Below are 17,246 nucleotides of genomic sequence, written 5' to 3'. Positions count from 1 at the left end.
AGACAACTCGAGATGATACTGTGCCAGGTGGTGTACATTAAATCACAGTTGGCTGTTTGGCTATTTTGTGCTCAGTCAGGCTGTAAGCTTTCTAAGGCGCTGCCTACTGCCTTCTTCAGGGAATGGTAGGCTCCAGCATTGTTACCCTTTGTCAATCACGATCTGCAGTCGCTCCCACTTCCAAGCAACACTCAGTCATAGACCATAGTGTGGAAAACAGGCCCTTCGGCCCAACAAGTCCACAATGACCCTTGGAGTATCCCACCCAGCACCACTGACTGGGCACTGAGCTCACAGCTGACCCGATCACAGCAGTTAATTGTTGAAAGAACACTTTGTAAATGATACAGATGCAGCGCTGGCTTAGGAGCTCACAGTTATCAGAGTGTTCACAGCTTTCACTGGCTATCCCTCATTGCCTGGAGAAGGTAATGGTGAATCTTCTTCTCAAATCTCTAAAAAGGTAAAGTCACTATAGTCCTACTGGACCATGTGGCTGCTCACTTTGAGAGATAAATGGCTGGTGGTGGTTTAACCTGAGGGTCACCAGGCCTCACGCAAAAAAAAAGACAGGTTGAGAAGGTGGGTTGTTTGTGGTAACCTCAGGAGGGCAGAAATTGATCCCACATTGTCGGTGCTACTTTGCATCACAAACCAGCCATCCCTCCAAATGAGCTAACCTACCCCCCCCCCCCGCCCCGATACAGCTCTGTGAGAGAGTACCACACAATGACAGTACAGGGGCTTGCAGGATTCTGATCCATCAAAAAGCAATACATGTTTGAGTCTGTAGGATGTGCGATTGCAGATGGAACTTCAAGTGATAGTGGCTCCCATGAATTAAAAACCTGCAGGACCGGGAGCTGCTGCTTAAGAAACTGGACAAATTGCTGCAGTGCATTCTGCAGGTGGTCTGTACTGGGACAACTTTCTGACGGTGATGGAGGAACTGAATGTTTATGTTGCTGTCTGGGGATCCTGGATGGTCATATTCTATTACAGTTTTTCTGCGTTTTAACTGGTTCATCACTGAACATCTCTGGTACATCCTCTCTGACCACTTGCATAGTAAAATTGTTGGTATGACGATGAAAGTTTTCACACATGCTAAAGGCATCATTTGGCCACCGCTTTTACTCCGTACTTTTGATGCAGCACACCCTCCAAATGGGATACTGATAGAGCAGCCAGTCATCAGTCAGCGTTGGGGATGTTTTATCTGCCTGCTTATTGTGTACAAGTGCAACGAGCTTGCAACTCATGGAAATCAAACCGAAAAAAAGGCAACTGCATTTCACTTATATACTAAGACCATACAAAATTCAAAGCAGCTCGTAATTGAAAAATCATTAAAGCAATTTGTTCTTCAAATACACACGTGGCCTGTGGTTCACTAAAGGAAGAATTGCAACATGGCAGCAGCATCAAGGTAGGCAGTGTTCGCACCCCTGGGCCCGTCCATTCCCTCCCCTCTTTTCTTGCACTTTACATCTTTTCTTTTTCTTCATCTGCTTCCTATTGGCAGCGGCAGAGAAGACAACATTGCAGAGGAGGGTGGCCACAGCAGGACTCTTGCCAAGGCAGTGGCCTGGCTTGGCTGCAGAGCCAGGGACTCCTCGTTGTGACAGGCCCGGACCGAGGACATGAGGCATCGGCTGGAGAGGTGGCAGTTTGACATGCCCAGAGCGGGTACGTCAGGTGTAGGCAAGGTGGCAGCCTCAGTGAATCCAGGTCTCTGGCTGCAGCACGCCCAGAGCTGGGTACTCTTGGTTATCAGTGAGGCAGCAGCTGCAGTGGAGCCGAGGGCTCTTGATTGTGGGGCCAGCGTGGGTCCAACATGGGACCCAGCATCGGCTGCATGTCGGCAAAGTGGGCCCAGTGTTGAAAAGATGGTGTTTGAAGTGTGGCGGCTCCAACGTTAGTGGGTCCACAGGCGGTGGAGAGGTGTCAGGTGCCTTTGGTCAGCTGGCTCAGGGCTCTTGGCAAAGGTGGTGTAACCGAGATGGATTCTCATTCAACTATATTGTTTTATTCTTTTAAATCCTAATCTATTCAAGACGGTGCCAGAATGTGGCAACCGTACTTGACTGTGTTGTTCATCATAGTGTTTAAGTGACAATAAATCATTCATTCAATTGAATGCCACATATTAGTTAACATTCTTCGACTTCATACACATATACTGTATTCACAACTTGAGAGTCCCAAATAACTTCACCATCAATTAAGTGCTCTTGAAGTTTATTTACTGTGGTTATGTAAGAAATGTGGCAGTCGATTTCAAAGCATTGTTCCCAAATTGTAACAATACAGATGATCAGATTTTATATTATATGCACTGGCTGAAAGATAAATGTTGACCAGAAAACAGAGGAATCATTTGCCAGTCTTCAAACAGGTCTTTCAAATCTTCTGTATCTACTTGTGAAGACAATTCCTCAGTTCACCATCTAATCTGAAAAATCCAACACCTCCAAAAATCCAGCACTACTTCATGTACTGAAGGCTTTCAAGTGGGTTTGAACCCAACACCTCTGCCTCAGTGGAGAGAACACTAAAATAAACAATTCAATCCCATTTGTTGTTATTTTTCAATTTCCACAGCAATTTCTGGTTTACAGCCTGGTTTCTTAGCAATGAGGAACAATTTTACACATTGTTACTTTGGCTGGTAAATTCATGAAAACAGAGCTTGGAAATTAAAAGACAACCTGTGAAACACGACACAGAACAAAATTGTTTTATCAATTTGAATTTTTGAAGGAACATGTCTTCAATAAACCATGCCTATTTCATGTTCATAGAGCGATATGTAGAAATGCGTGATTTTGAATGCCAATCAAAAACTGGACTGTAATAAAGTGCATGGAGACAAGAGAAAGTAGGTGATATCAGTATAAATTGCAGTTGTAAAGGGAGTAGACTTAATGTGATCTAACTCACAAAATGCCTTTGAAGTGCTTTAACTTGAGAAAAAATGTTATATGAATTCTGTTTATGCACTTCAAACAAGGATGTTCTAATCGTATTACCACTTAGTACATAATTTTCAAAACAAAGTAATGCTGTGAAGAAGGAATCCCTAGTTTTAAAAAGGGGAGAAACAGCTTCTACAATTATATCATTATCTCACATTTTACAGCAATTTGTGCACTTCCATGCAATCAAGGTTTCTAAAGGGCCAATTTCTATTAGCTTGTATAAAAGAAACATAGCATTCAGTTGAAATGGAACTGTATCAGCAGCCAAAAATTTCTTGCCAAAAAAATGATACATTGATTTTCTTTATCAGGTCTCTTTTACTACGATACTGTCAAAATAATTTATTTTAATCCATTACAGGATCTCATCACTAACTGCATTTTTTTTGCCTTTAAAGCAAACTCACCCCACTGTACTGTTAGTTCCTGCAAGATGTGAGCTGGGTAGTCACGAGAAGGAGTGAATAGGAAGTGATTTGCTCCAAAGCCATGTAAAAATAAAACTTCAAAATACACAAGGGGTATTTGGAGAGAGGGATAAGAAATTAGCAATCCAGCAGCCAGCTTCCCTCACTGTCATTAATCATGTTGTTTCTCACAGCTACAATGGAAGCTTATAGAAGGGTGGGGAACATACACTATTGGTTGACTCAGCTCTTTCCAATATAAGCCAGCCAATCCTTTTACCCTGAGATATAAATAACTAGGAAGCAGTTACAAAATGTAGAAAATGAAGAATCCCGATTGCAAAGTGAAGCAGCATTCAGTCTGAATAATACACTGTAAACTTTATTTGAGTTGACTTTTCATGTGAACTGCTTGCAAGAGGGTCACTGATCGATGAATAATTCCACCCCCAAAATCACACCATAATCGAATTGCAACCTATTTTCCCAACTATCATGAAAAAGGTAACCTAAATAATGCAGGTAATGTCATCAGTCTCCCTTCAACTGTTGTAGTTTATTACTGATGACTGCTATCCTCCATTCCTGCTGTACTGTAACAATGAATATATTTTACAGTGCACTTGGTTTACTGTGTGGGTGGTGGAGAACAGGCATTTCTACATAATGGAAAAATTTTTTTTTTGAAAAAGGAAAACTCAGGTTTTTTAACTGAGGAATTCACCTAACATCCCTCTGACGAGGGTAAAAAGATTTCTCTCCTTCAACTATAGGTTAAAATATTTTTTACAAATGCAAATATTTCTTTAATTTGGACTTTGTAATGGCTTAGAGATTACATTCGTACAACGAGAATATAAGAATAGAAATTTATTGCGCAAATTTACGATTAGATTGTCAAATTAAGCTAACGTTACCTCTCTAACAAATGAGTAATTTGACACGAGACTTGTCTTTCTTAAGGAAGAGGAAGTATGTAGATATCTTAACAAGCAATGTCTCTCAACAAAATATTAGAACTAGATCATTAAGCATCATAACAGCTCAAGTTTAATTTGAAAAATAAATTCTAACTGAAAAATCAAGACTCTTTTGCAAGATTTATCTTTTTTTCAAAACATGATTCTGAGTTAACTCACCACATTTGGGGCATTTAAACAGTCCTTGGATAAGCAGATGGATGATGTGTAGGGGGAGGGGCTTGGATTAGTTCACAGGTCGCCGCAACATCGAGGGCCGAAGGGCCTGTTCTGCGCTGTATTGCTCTATGTTCTATGTTCTATTGTTAAATTACATCCATGGGCATTTCACTTTCAAAAGGTAGATGCTTCATATATGAAGCAAACAAAGTTTGGTCATTCAGCCGCCTTTATTATGGATTGAATTGATTTTACATACCAAACTCCAGCAGAATAATGGAGCCTATAATATATGGGATTGGATTTTAGTAAAACAAAGCCTTTCAAAGAAAATCAATAAACATGTTTTGATACCCATTCCTGAATTTTAGAAGCTTTTTGTTCAATTTGAAAGATGGTCAATTCCATCCTGTCCCGTGTACATTACACTCAGATGGAATAGAATATCAAAACATGAAATACTATACTGTGCCAGATTATTTACTTTCTATCGTTTTAAAGTTGACATTAAAAAGTGAGCTCCAGATATATGTCTTTTTAAATTGCTCTTTTCAAACAAATTACATGAAATTGCTTGAGGTGACTGAGTTACGAAGTCTGACAATTTGACGAAACTAAACTGAGTGAGTTAGTGCAGAACAGAATGGCCTCCTTCTGTACTGTAATAATTCTGAGATTCTGTAAAACTAACCAAGGATTCAGCCATCAGCTCAGGGTCCTTCTATATTCACGTAACATTGAGCATTTCTGCTAATTCAATAATTTTTACAGTATCAGCCTAGGCTAAGTCAGTTCCTCCAGTGATATTACCCATATACATTGAGCAAAGAGTGACTGCATTCTGCTAGATGTTGGAAAAAAAAGTCATCAGTATGCAGATACTGGACCAGAAAGTAATCTCATGTTGCATTCTTTAAAATCAAGGCCCTACTCTGGAGAATTTATAAATACTTTAGCATCAAGTTATCTATTTTGACCAGAAAAACATCCTTTCAGTTTGATTTTATATTTTCTGTCACACTTATTGGGGATGCAAAAATGATTCCTTCCATGTGTTATTCTGCTTTTTTTTGTTTAATAGCTGTAATTCGACTGAAGGCTCAAAACACAGCAATATTCAGGCAGGTCAGACATTACAGCAAGCAAACTATCCATGAGCTCTCATTTTCAATTATACTGTAAACATATAACTTAGGAGTAGCAGGCCATTTAGTCCTGCAGACCTGCCATCCCAACTGATAGAATCACGATGAATCTGATTGTGACCTGAACTCTCATTTCCTGTCTACTAACTTCCCCTTCTCCTAATCAAGCATCTGACATAGGCCTTAAAAATATTCAAGGGCCTTGCCTCCACTGTTTTTAGTACACAGATTTTTCTTCCCTGGCTAACACTTTGAACAGAAAATTCTCCCCATCTCCATCTTAAATAGACCACTTACTTTTGAACTGTATCTGCTGGTTTTAATATCTTGCGCCAGGTAAAACATCCTTTCAAACCCACCCTGTCCATTAGCATTATCACCTTATACAAGATCATCTCTAGTCTTCAAAACTTCAATGAATATCGGCTCCCCTTATCCAACCTTTCCTCACAAGGCAATCCCTTCATCCAAGAATGTGAACTGTTTTTGAAATGCAATTGTACATACCCTTTGTTAAGCAAGGAGACTAAAACTATACACAGTACTTCAAATGTGATAATCACCATGATCCTACACAACTGTAATAAATCTTGCTTACTTTTTCCACTTGATTCCCCTTGCAAACAAGTGGTAGATTTTAGTGCAACCATTTGCAGAGTCCAACAAGTTAACAAAGTCTGATTTAACAAAGACCATAACATCTCACAGTCGTCCAACTGAATGGCTAAACAATCTGCAGAGTTGATGTGTTCCACATTAGTAAACAACAGGAGATGTCACATTCTTTGATTCCCATCTCTTTGCAGATTATACAAGTCACTTCAGAACAGGGAATAATGACAAACACACTAATACTGACAATGACAGAAATTAGCTGTTATATATGTGTGTTATTTTTAACTCATGGATAGAAGATGCAGGTTTAACAGATTCCTTTGAGATGCAATACTGAATCAATAGGACATGCAGAATCTTGTTGAATAAGAGGAGACTGGTCATCTGATTGGGCAGTCAGCCACAGACCCCTCTAGAGAAAGCCTGGAATGGGTGTTGCGCATGTAAGAGGTCAGAAGACAAAGAGGACCAGGCATGTTTGGAAGCAAAAGTGAGGACCAGCTTTCTCTCACACCCCCTGCCTCATGTCCAGTCTCTTTTTGAAGGACACTTTCTTTGGCCAGCATGATAGTTGGCCACACTGTCAGAAAAGACACATGGTGACACGTTCATGTCACCATACCAGCCGTGATGAAGCTATTAACTGGTCCTTCACTGATCACTCAACAGCTCATTTCATGATGGATCAGGAAGGTCAACTGTGGATCTTCCAGCCCTGATAATCATTCTGCTGGAGGGGGAAGAGGGTGACAGGATTCAGCTATTCCAATACCCAACCTAATTACATGCCCTTCCACTTCTAAACATACAAAAAAAATCCTTCATTTTTAATTGATTTCCAGGTGACTATTTTGTACTTCTTAAAATATACCTCTCAAATTTAAATAACTTCCTGAGGCCAAGAGTGCATCAATGATTAGCAAAATACATTGTAATATATATTCTCCATGAACAAAGACTAAAGACTGGCTGTTAGCACTCACTGGAGTCAGGAACGGAGATAGGTAGACACAATATTTTGCCGTTCTGTCCTCAGTTCTGAGGAAGAGTCACCGGACCCGAAACGCTAACTGCTGAGCTTTTCTGGCAATTGTTTTATTTCACAATGTTTTGCAGAGCTGGCTGACAGACAATTCCACAATACCTTTTCACTACCGGACCATTTTTCCAGAAGCAATATGAGGAGTACAGCAGTGCAATTCAGGGGGAATCGCAGGAGAGTGGCCATCTCCCCACAGTGAGAACCTCTAACCCAAATTGAAGCCTGAGTTTGGATTCATGGACCCTGCCTTAAATATCAGCTGATCAACTGCCATGGATGTATTGTGTGGAACAACATTATTATTCATCATGTGGACTTTGGCCTAAATGTTTTATACTTGAACAAGAAATGACAACTGATTAATTTACTTATTGATATTTCTATTTCCAATTTAACTTATGGGCTTTTTCCGTCCTCATCAAAATGATTTATTTGAAAGAATGACTGAACCTTGCAACTCTATTAGGAAACTTGTTATCATTTGAACCAGGTCGATTTACCTTCTTTGTACAATCAGGTCCTGTAGCTGATCTCTCGAATCTGCAATGCTTATGGTGCTTAGCATTTCCTAGTCAGGCAAAAGAGAAACAGCAATCTCCCAACACCAAAAGTATTCTTATAACAATTGATGGAAAGAAATAGGAAAATGAACCTCAATGCTTTGTGTTTTTTTTAATTCCCTTTGATAAACATCAGCAAATTATTTGGAATTTTCATCAGAATTGGTTTGATACATCTGAAGTAGGACGAAAAAACAAAGTGATTCTTCCAGTGTTCCAGCACAGAAAATGTTTTTCAATGAACTGAATAAATTAAATTATTTTAAATAATTCATAAAGTTCATTAGATTTTTGTATTTCATTCCACTAATGTTCAAAAAAGTCAATAGAAATACAATGGATAATAGGTTAAATCAAACTTCCAACTTATTGGATATAGAGCAATTGTTACATTTAATCTGCTATTTCATTACATCAATATCAATATATAAACTGTAAGTGGGCCAGTGCTAAACCTACATTTCATGCAAATTTTGGCTATCAAATGGAGTAACTAGTCCAAATTCTTTTTATTGCCACCAATTACTTTTGACAAATAGCTTCATTAGTGATTTGTACACAGAAAACCAATAGGTTCAAAAAGATGTGAAAGATTTTCATAGAATCTCAATTCAAAACACTAATGTCATATATCATAACGTCATAATAGTATACCATTAAACAAGAGAAAATTGAAAAGAGAATAGCTGGTATGTGTTCAAATGTTGAGGCCAAATGTGTAGTTATTCAATACGTTATTTTCTTATTCAGTTGAGTCATTTACTTCTGGTAAATGTTTGACACAGCATAATAAAAATTTTAAACAGTCATTAAAAATTTCCCACATTATGCTGATATATTTAATACTTATTTCAAACGGCACCAGGCAAAGTAATTGTACATGGAGATATGGGAATATCCTCTAAGGAGAATGATTGCAGGTTTAGCCTTTAAGATATCAGTGTTACAATCCATGCATTATACATCTTAAGACTTACAAGGGAAAATATCTTTAGACATATAAAGGATGATTTAAATTGTGCCATGTAGTTTTACATGACTATGTCGCACACCAATTAGAGTATTTATCCAAGAGCAGGCATAGCTGATCTAGGCAGCAGAAAAAAACAAATTCTATTAAGTCTTAAATCAGGAAAATTATCATTACCTGCAACTGAAAGCCACAAATAATAAATTATTCACCATTCCCAAGGGAAGGGATTGCAGAAAAAGCTTGGACCATTTAAAGACCAGAACAGGGGTAACATGAAATGTCTCGACATAGATTATTCAATCATTATTTTTGCTTTGACTGTTGATGAAGAGAGTTCACTGCCATGACAAAGAATATTTTCCATCATCCTGTTGCACAAATTAGTTTTTTGCATTTTCTAATTAAATACTGTCAAAATTATAGGAAGAAGGTAAATTTCAGTCCTAATTCTAATTTTCTGATCATGCTTATTTATCGTCAAATGGAGAACATGGCAGGACAAATTCTGGAGAATTCATTATTTTATACAAATTAAGTTTCTTTGTTTATCTTCAGACAGCATGCTTTGCTTCTCTCCATGTGGATAAGCTTAATTCATTCCTTAAGGAGAAGTTCAACACTAAGACAGCTAAAGAATAACTTATTTAATATTTCGTCAAATTAAGTGGGAAAAACAAAGACTTTCGAAACCCAATTAGTGATAACACACACTACAAGAATGCATTTATATTAGACATTTATACTAGATTACAGTTCAATATTTAAATGATTGATGTACTTACATCATTTACAAAAATGCCATCCTTTCAAATAACCTGGCTTCTTTACTTGCAGTAAAAATAGGTAGTCTGGGAAATCATACTATGAATGGACTGAACATTTCAAGATTTTGTGAAACAATTTATGTAGATGCAGTAACCTGCACACTTAATAGTAACACTTTTCTGTTTTTTTTCATAAATCTTGATAGATTTATGAACACACATTAAACAAATTGAGAATTTGAGCTTATTCAACAGATTTCTGAAGCTGGAGAGGTCATTTAATTTTTTAGACAGGATTTTTAACATATTGCTTGGACAATGTAGCCCCTCAATATATTTACGTATTTTTTTCAATAACATTTAACATTTGTTACATTATGTTACATTTTGATACTTTTATATTTTTAAAAAGCCGTGGGAAATAGAATAGGTTAAGCATTGTAATAACAAACAATTAATTCAGAACATTATGAAAAGCAATTTTATTAAGGCCACAGATTAAAGAATCACCTGATAAATTAATCTGGTGTAATTTGCATCTGTTTAAAAGTGTATCTATTTTGAGACATCCCAAAAAAGGAAACAATCTGCTTACAGACAGTGTATTTTGTCAACTTACGACTAATATATTGCAATAATTTAAAATGTGTAATGCCTTAGTTTTAATATTTGTCTCAACTAGTCAATGTTTCGAAACAACTTAGAACAATGCTATTTTAAAAAGAAACAATATACGGACATCATGGGAAGTTTTCAGGGTAAAGGGAAAATTAATTTCACTACTTTGAAGATTGCTAGATACATTGTTCAAAAATAAGTGATCAAAATAGTTTTCTGAAAGCCTCAAAAGAGGCTGCTCAGTTTTCAATGGAAAAGGTAAAAGGTCCTGGCTAATCTACTCGTCACATGTAGTGTTATTCTTTTGGAGTCCATGGAGTCAATTATATCTGGTTACATGCCACAAAAAAATTAACATTCTTGTAAAGACATCATCACACGCCAACACACAAATTGCAAAGAGAGGAGGGTCGAGAGGCATGTCAATTTTGAATGGAGATAAAAGAACTGTCATGTATATGATTGCCTGTGAAAAGAAAGAGGGCATCTATGCCTTGTTATCATCAGTTAATTAGCCACTACAGGCAGGCAAGCATACACTTCAACATTTACCATAGCAATAACATATATTATTCAGATACAAGAAAAACAAAGATGACAACACTCGCATAATCCAAAATACTATTTGCTCGACCAACGGGCTGAATTAACCCAAAAATAAAAAGGACCAAAAACATGGATTGTGATGGTTGACAAACAAAACTATCACCATTTTGCTTAAAGCAATAAAAATTTTCTGATGCGAAAAATATACGCTTGCAGTTGTGAGTTGCTCCAGATTTGATTCACAATCTGAGGTGGTGACCTTTTGCAAATATAGATGACAGAAACAATTCACTAAGCAGTAACACCCATGTTATGATCTTCAATATAAATTCTTCAGTTAGTGAGACTTGTACACATGACCTCAGAGCACACACATTTACAGAACAAAAGGCAGCACTGAATAATCCACGCTATGGCTTCACAGTAATCGTGAATAAAAATAAAATTAATAACAGATTTGAAAATGATGTAGAGATACAGTTGATATCTTGGATGCTATCGCTATGCTCAAGCAATTTCAAGGAAAGGAGGAACACTGCCAATCTCATTTTCCTAACAAGACGCCTGTTTTCATTCTTCTCTTTTTAAAAAATATTCTGACAATATCTGGCATTAAGCTCAATAATAGAATTAGGATAACATCAGATGCCAAGTAAATCAATGGAAAATCAATTATATTGTCAAAAGTAAGAAGTATTACTTGCAATTTTCCAGTTGATGGTGGAAATGGAACTGATACAGTATTTGTGGTCAGCAGGTTTAGTTAAGGTTACATTCTAATTCCAGTAAGACATGGGAAATGCTTTTAACTGTCATGAAATGGAAGACACTAATATGCTCAAAATAGTAGGAAAATCAAAACCAAATGTTTTGAAGTCTCCTAATTCTGATTTTTATTTCAACAAAATTGCAACATGAAAAGTCAAAGAACTATAACTTGGGTTACTGCCAACTAGCTAAAAAGAACTGAAGTAACTTGCATTTATAAACAAATCAACCAGAAATTCTGTCCTCAAGTAAAGGATGGGACACGCTGATATCCACACTTATTTTTGTCATTGCATAACATGCCAGCTAGTGAATTTTGACAACTGTACAGTCTTCATTATAAGGGGGGTCCTTCTATAACAGAGAAAACATGAAACATCCCTCGGTAGCAATTTATTTTTGGGGATGCTGCAAGAGAAACTTACAAGAAAGGTTCCAACTTACTTCAGCAGGATTGTAGCATCTTGACTTCAGAGGAATGTGTACTGAACTAAACAGTCTAGATTTTAAAGGCATCTTAAATCCCACTTGCACATCACACATTTCATTTGACAGAAGATGCTGTAACCAACTTATTACTTTTTCCTCTTTTAAATAGAATCAAAATCATGAATCACTTGTGTTGTCCTGATATTTATGATGCGTGTTTTCTTTTGTTTTGTTGAATAGTAGAGCATCAAATTACATTATTTTTCAACAGGTGATGAATGCATCGAAAGCTAACATGTATAAAGGTACCTTCACAAATGACTCTTGAGAACCTGGCAAATAGATAATTCAGGCTGAAGGAAATTACCTTAATTTATTGTTGACTTTATTTATATCATTGTGCCAGGTTTGCTTGATAGCACGTTAATTGCATTTTTTTGGGGTTGCCTTTAATAAATTGCATTGCTTTTCATCACTATTTTCACAGAGTTCATAGTATTTTCACCAAGTAACACAGCGCAAATCAACAACGTTATGCAGGAAAACTGTAATTTACTGGTGAAATCATCAGCTAATAACACATCACCCTGTCTGTTTTCTTTCTCGTTGCAAAGTTCAGGCTATTTAAAAGCTTGCAGGCTAACAGTTGCATTGCAGATTCAGTGACTATTGCATATATTTGACAGAATTCAAAACAGTTTCCACAGAAAATAATGGATTTGTTTGAGAAGGGGAGGGGTCGATAGGAATAGGTTATGAGCTTCAGTCAAGAGCTGGCATTTGAATGTGCATCCTTTGTAGGATTTGAAAAATCTCTTTTTTAAAATGTGTGTATTCGATACAACATAGCTCTATTTTGGATAGTAAAGAGATGCTTCTTGTAAGTCACATTCACAAATAACACAGAACTGATTAACCTGATCGCATTTGGCAAACATCTATAAAATTAAAACACTGGTGATGCCAACGGTTAATAAACATGACAGTAGAATTGCTTTTATTTTTAAATGGTAGGAAATGTTATTATATCCTTCATGGATAAAGAGAACACATCCACACTTGCAGGATACATGTTAGCACAATGGCTTTACAATGTAATATTTTAGTGGCTGCCTCAGACATATAACTGTAAAACTAGATATGATGACCAACTAGGTACCAAATTCAGAATTCTCTCCCCTGGTCCTGGTGTTCCTCATTTTTGACAGTGAATGAGAAAGGTGCAGACAGCAAGCCTGCGCTCGACACACCTAAACTTGTTGGTTCTAATGCAAGCATAGGCATCCCCTGACAGCCTGCAATTTTTAAGGTGTTCAGCCAAGTTCAGGATGATTAACAGCTCACGACACCTGAGGAGTCATGAGACATAATTTGGATTCAGAGGTTTTTACAAAGAAAACTTCCAGAAAGTCTCATCAATGCCACCCCATACGAACTAATGACTGCATTCATGCAAATAGCACTGTACACATCCTCTGTCCTACCTCATGACCACCCCCCGACTCACAATGGCTCCTCATCCCATGTGAAGAGCCAATGAAGCCTATAGTAACAATGACCCTTGTGGAAAATATTATTACAACAAACCATTTCTAAATTTCTTAAATAACCGCACTTCCTACAACCCCATGGGTGTCAACTGGAACTTCAACTTGCTGGTAGCAAAACATAGAAGCACCTGACATCTTTATTTTGTTTTAGAAAATAATGCATCATTTAATGAAATAGATAAAAATAACAAAGAAAAAGTATCGATTGAGCAATATTTTTCTTTGTATTTGTTTCAACAAGCAAATGGAAGCCTGGGCTCTCAGCCAAAAGGACACAATACATGCTTTTGCATTTTTCTAAGCCATTTCCCATTTACCATTATTATTACATGATTGACTGTTCTGTGCAGAGTGCACATCGGGTGAATTGGCATGGCAGTGCTATGCTTTGGCATGAAGGGTCTGAGGGACGACTGGAGGTAGGTGGAGAGAAGCATTCGCTTGCATGGACAGTATGCATGCTTTGGGGATGAGTGGATGGATTTACATTAGTTGTTACGGATAGCGCACAAGGGAATAGGTGGTGATATGAGAGGCAAGGGCCTACTATTGAATAAAACAGCTGAAACTTAGTCCCAGAGAATCAGGGCAGACATTTTTACTCAGCATGGTTCACCACTTCACTTCCTGCTCCTGCAACATAAATCACATCTCCTCAGGAACTTTCTCCCAAGATGGGTGCACTGAACCCGGAAACTTCCTCATTCCCTCTACCCACTTCAAACATAAAATTTCAGCTCATAATCTGCTCACAAGTCCATAGTCAAGATTCACATTTTTCAAAGTGAATTCCTTGTCCTCTAAATTCCAACAATAATACATCAGATGAGTGATAAAATTCATATTCCAATCTATAAGAACAGCAAATTATTCTTGAGGCCTAAAACAGGACTGCATTTGAATTCACACAAGGCAGATTCTTCCTAGCCCCTGAACGACAGCAACATTAGTGAGAAAATTGAAAGAACTGTGTATGATCAGCAGCAAGGGGTCTCCTGCTGTCGAGAGCAAATGGTTTCATTTCCAACCAAGTGTTGAACGTTACCATGTGATTCTTGCTAGACGTGGCTAAAAGGCCTATTTGCATGACTAACAACATTATTCCAACAGCTCACCTCAATATGATATGCAGTTTTCCATTCTCCCACTCTCCGGATGGAAAATAAATGGTGATGATTCCCAATAGGAAAGTCAGTGGTAGCCTGGTGACTCCAACTCACCACTTGTTCTTCCACGTCTCCATCAGTCACCAACATCTCAGCGCACACATGTCACCCAGGAGCTTGAGGGCCCTACTGGCAAAGCGAGATGCCAATTCCCCTCTGTGTGATGCCCCTCCCTCCCCCCCCCCCCCCCCACTGCATCACAAATCCAGCCCAGCCTGTCTCTGCCTCCCTAACCGGTTCTTCCTCTCACCCATCCCTTCCTCCCACCCCAAGCCGCACCTCCATCTCCTACCTACTAACCTCATCCCACCTCCTTGACCTGTCCGTCTTCCCTGGACTGACCTATCCCCTCCCTACCTCCCCATCTATACTCTCCTCTCCACCTATCTTCTTTTCTCTTCATCTTCGGTCCGCCTCCCCCTCTCTCCCTATTTATTCCAGAGCCCTCACCCCATCCTCCTCTCTGATGAAGGGTCTAGGCCCGAAACGTCAGCTTTTGTGCTCCTGAGATGCTGCTTGGCCTGCTGTGTTCATGCAGCTTCACACTTTATTATCCCCTCTGTGTGACTTGTCCAGGACAAATAAGGTTAAATATAAAAGGTGGCTGCAGACTTGACCGGGTACACAGCTGAGCTCTAAAGATGGCACTGGCACCAGGAATCCCAGGAGGTCCCAGCGGTGGGCAGTCCCTCTACCCATGGTGAGTGGGAAGATATAATGGCCGAGATATCACAAAGGGTGTAGTACACAGAAAAAAATGAAACAGCGCAAAGATAACATAAATTGCTTGGGTTCCTGCAGAGAAATCCACCAATGAAATGCAACAAACATGACATCTCTAGTAAAGTTCAACCCCAGTCTAGTCAAATAAACCAGTCCCTTTCTCAAAGCAGATCACAGAACTGTTACAGCGTAGAAGCAGGTCATTCTGCCATCAACTCAAAACTGACATCAGAGACATGGGGATGACCACAAGACTACTCAGAAACCTAGGTATCAACATCAACCCTACGATAGCTACTAACGAACATAAAAGATCCCAAACCCACAACCAATACAACTATCGCAATGTATAAAATACTATGCAAGGACTGTGAATAACATTATCTAGGCCAAACTGCAACAAAACTGGCAATATACACAAACATTAACTGGCCAAAAAAAAGAGAGATGACCAATTCTCACTGGTCTCAATACACATGGATAAAGAAGGACACCAATTCAACTAGGACATCACATCCATCATAGCACAAGCCAAACTGAGACATGCCAGGATATTCCTGGAGGCTTGGCATTCCAACCAGAACTCTGTCAATAAACACACTGAACTGGACCCGACATACAAACCACTGAAAAACAGAACCGGAAGTGATACCAACCACCTCAGCAAACCGAGGCATATAAATTACAAGTGGGACAGAACACCAACGCTTCACTGGAGGCGCACTGATGATGTTGCCTCACATGGTGACAAAAACGTCTGCATCCAAACACACTGGCTCGGCGAGCAAGTCTACACCTCATCCACAACCTGAGCTACAAACCTTCTCAAAAACTTTCAACATCAACTCTCTGAACAAGCAGCTATTGTCCTACCTTTTCTCACAATTCTGACCATGATTTCCACGTAATTAACATTCTAATACACTCTTAAATGTCTCCATTGAACGTGTAGTACCTTCCAGGCCTGACTCCCCTGCTGCATCACATGTATTTCACTTTCACTTTAAGATGGCTCAGATCATAACATAACCATAAAGAACTGATAACTATGTAAACTCTTCAGAAACACATGGATGCTAGAAAACTTTAGGGCACATGCAAGTGTTCAGTTCCTACCAATGAAGCCACCCAGATCATTCCAAACCAACAACAAGAGACTAAACAATGGGAAATGTTTCACTGTCACCATTTGTCAAATATTGTACTAGAATTAGATTGGTTCCCAATGTAGAACACGTCTGATTTTCATCATCTTGGAATCAACAGGAAGAAAAGGATCAAGTTTTACCTTAGTGAATTTCAGCAAACAAGACACAGGGAAAAGAAACAAAAAAAAGAGAGGGGCTAGAAATCCAGAGACGGTCAGAAAAAAACTGCTGAAAGATGCAACCCAAAGTGATCCTTATGTATGAATCATAGAAAGCTAGCATATAGGTGCAGCAGATGATCAGGAAGGCTACTGGAACATTGATTCTTATTTCAATAAGATTGGAATATAACAGTAGGGAAGTCTTACTGAACTGTACAAATTGATGATGAGACCACATCGGGAGTACTGTGAGCAGTTTTGCCTCCCTTATTAAAGGAAAGATATCATTTCAGACAGTTCAGGAAAGGTTTGTTCAGATGATCCCTGGTATGGAGTGACTGTCTTATAGGCCATAGCTAAACAGATTGGGACTCTACTCACTGCAGTTTAGAAGGATGTGAGGTGATTTCATTGAAACATGTGAGATTTTAAAGGGCCTGATAGGATAAATGCTGAGATGTTGTTTCCCCTCAGGGGGATGTCTAGGACTACTGGGATACTCTCAGGATAA

The 17,246-nt window shown here is 38.5% G+C and overlaps 1 protein-coding gene across 28 annotated transcripts in view; it reads right to left on the bottom strand.

The window, feature by feature from the left end:
* Positions 1–17,246, bottom strand: part of rbfox1 (RNA binding fox-1 homolog 1) — a 2,011,452-nt gene that overhangs the window by 684,638 nt on the left and 1,309,568 nt on the right. Inside the window, exon 1 of one of the 28 annotated variants that reach the window (XM_059654026.1) lies at positions 3,389–3,551. The exons of the other annotated variants lie outside the window; for them this stretch is intronic. The gene's annotated coding sequence lies outside the window, so the exon portion shown is untranslated. Of the gene's footprint in view, positions 1–3,388; positions 3,552–17,246 lie in introns of those variants that run through there. 28 annotated transcript variants of the gene reach the window in all.

Source organism: Stegostoma tigrinum, chromosome 23, assembly GCF_030684315.1.
Source record: "Stegostoma tigrinum isolate sSteTig4 chromosome 23, sSteTig4.hap1, whole genome shotgun sequence".
NCBI classification, from domain to species: domain Eukaryota; kingdom Metazoa; phylum Chordata; class Chondrichthyes; order Orectolobiformes; family Stegostomatidae; genus Stegostoma; species Stegostoma tigrinum.
This window is presented reverse-complemented; position numbering and strand designations above follow the sequence as displayed.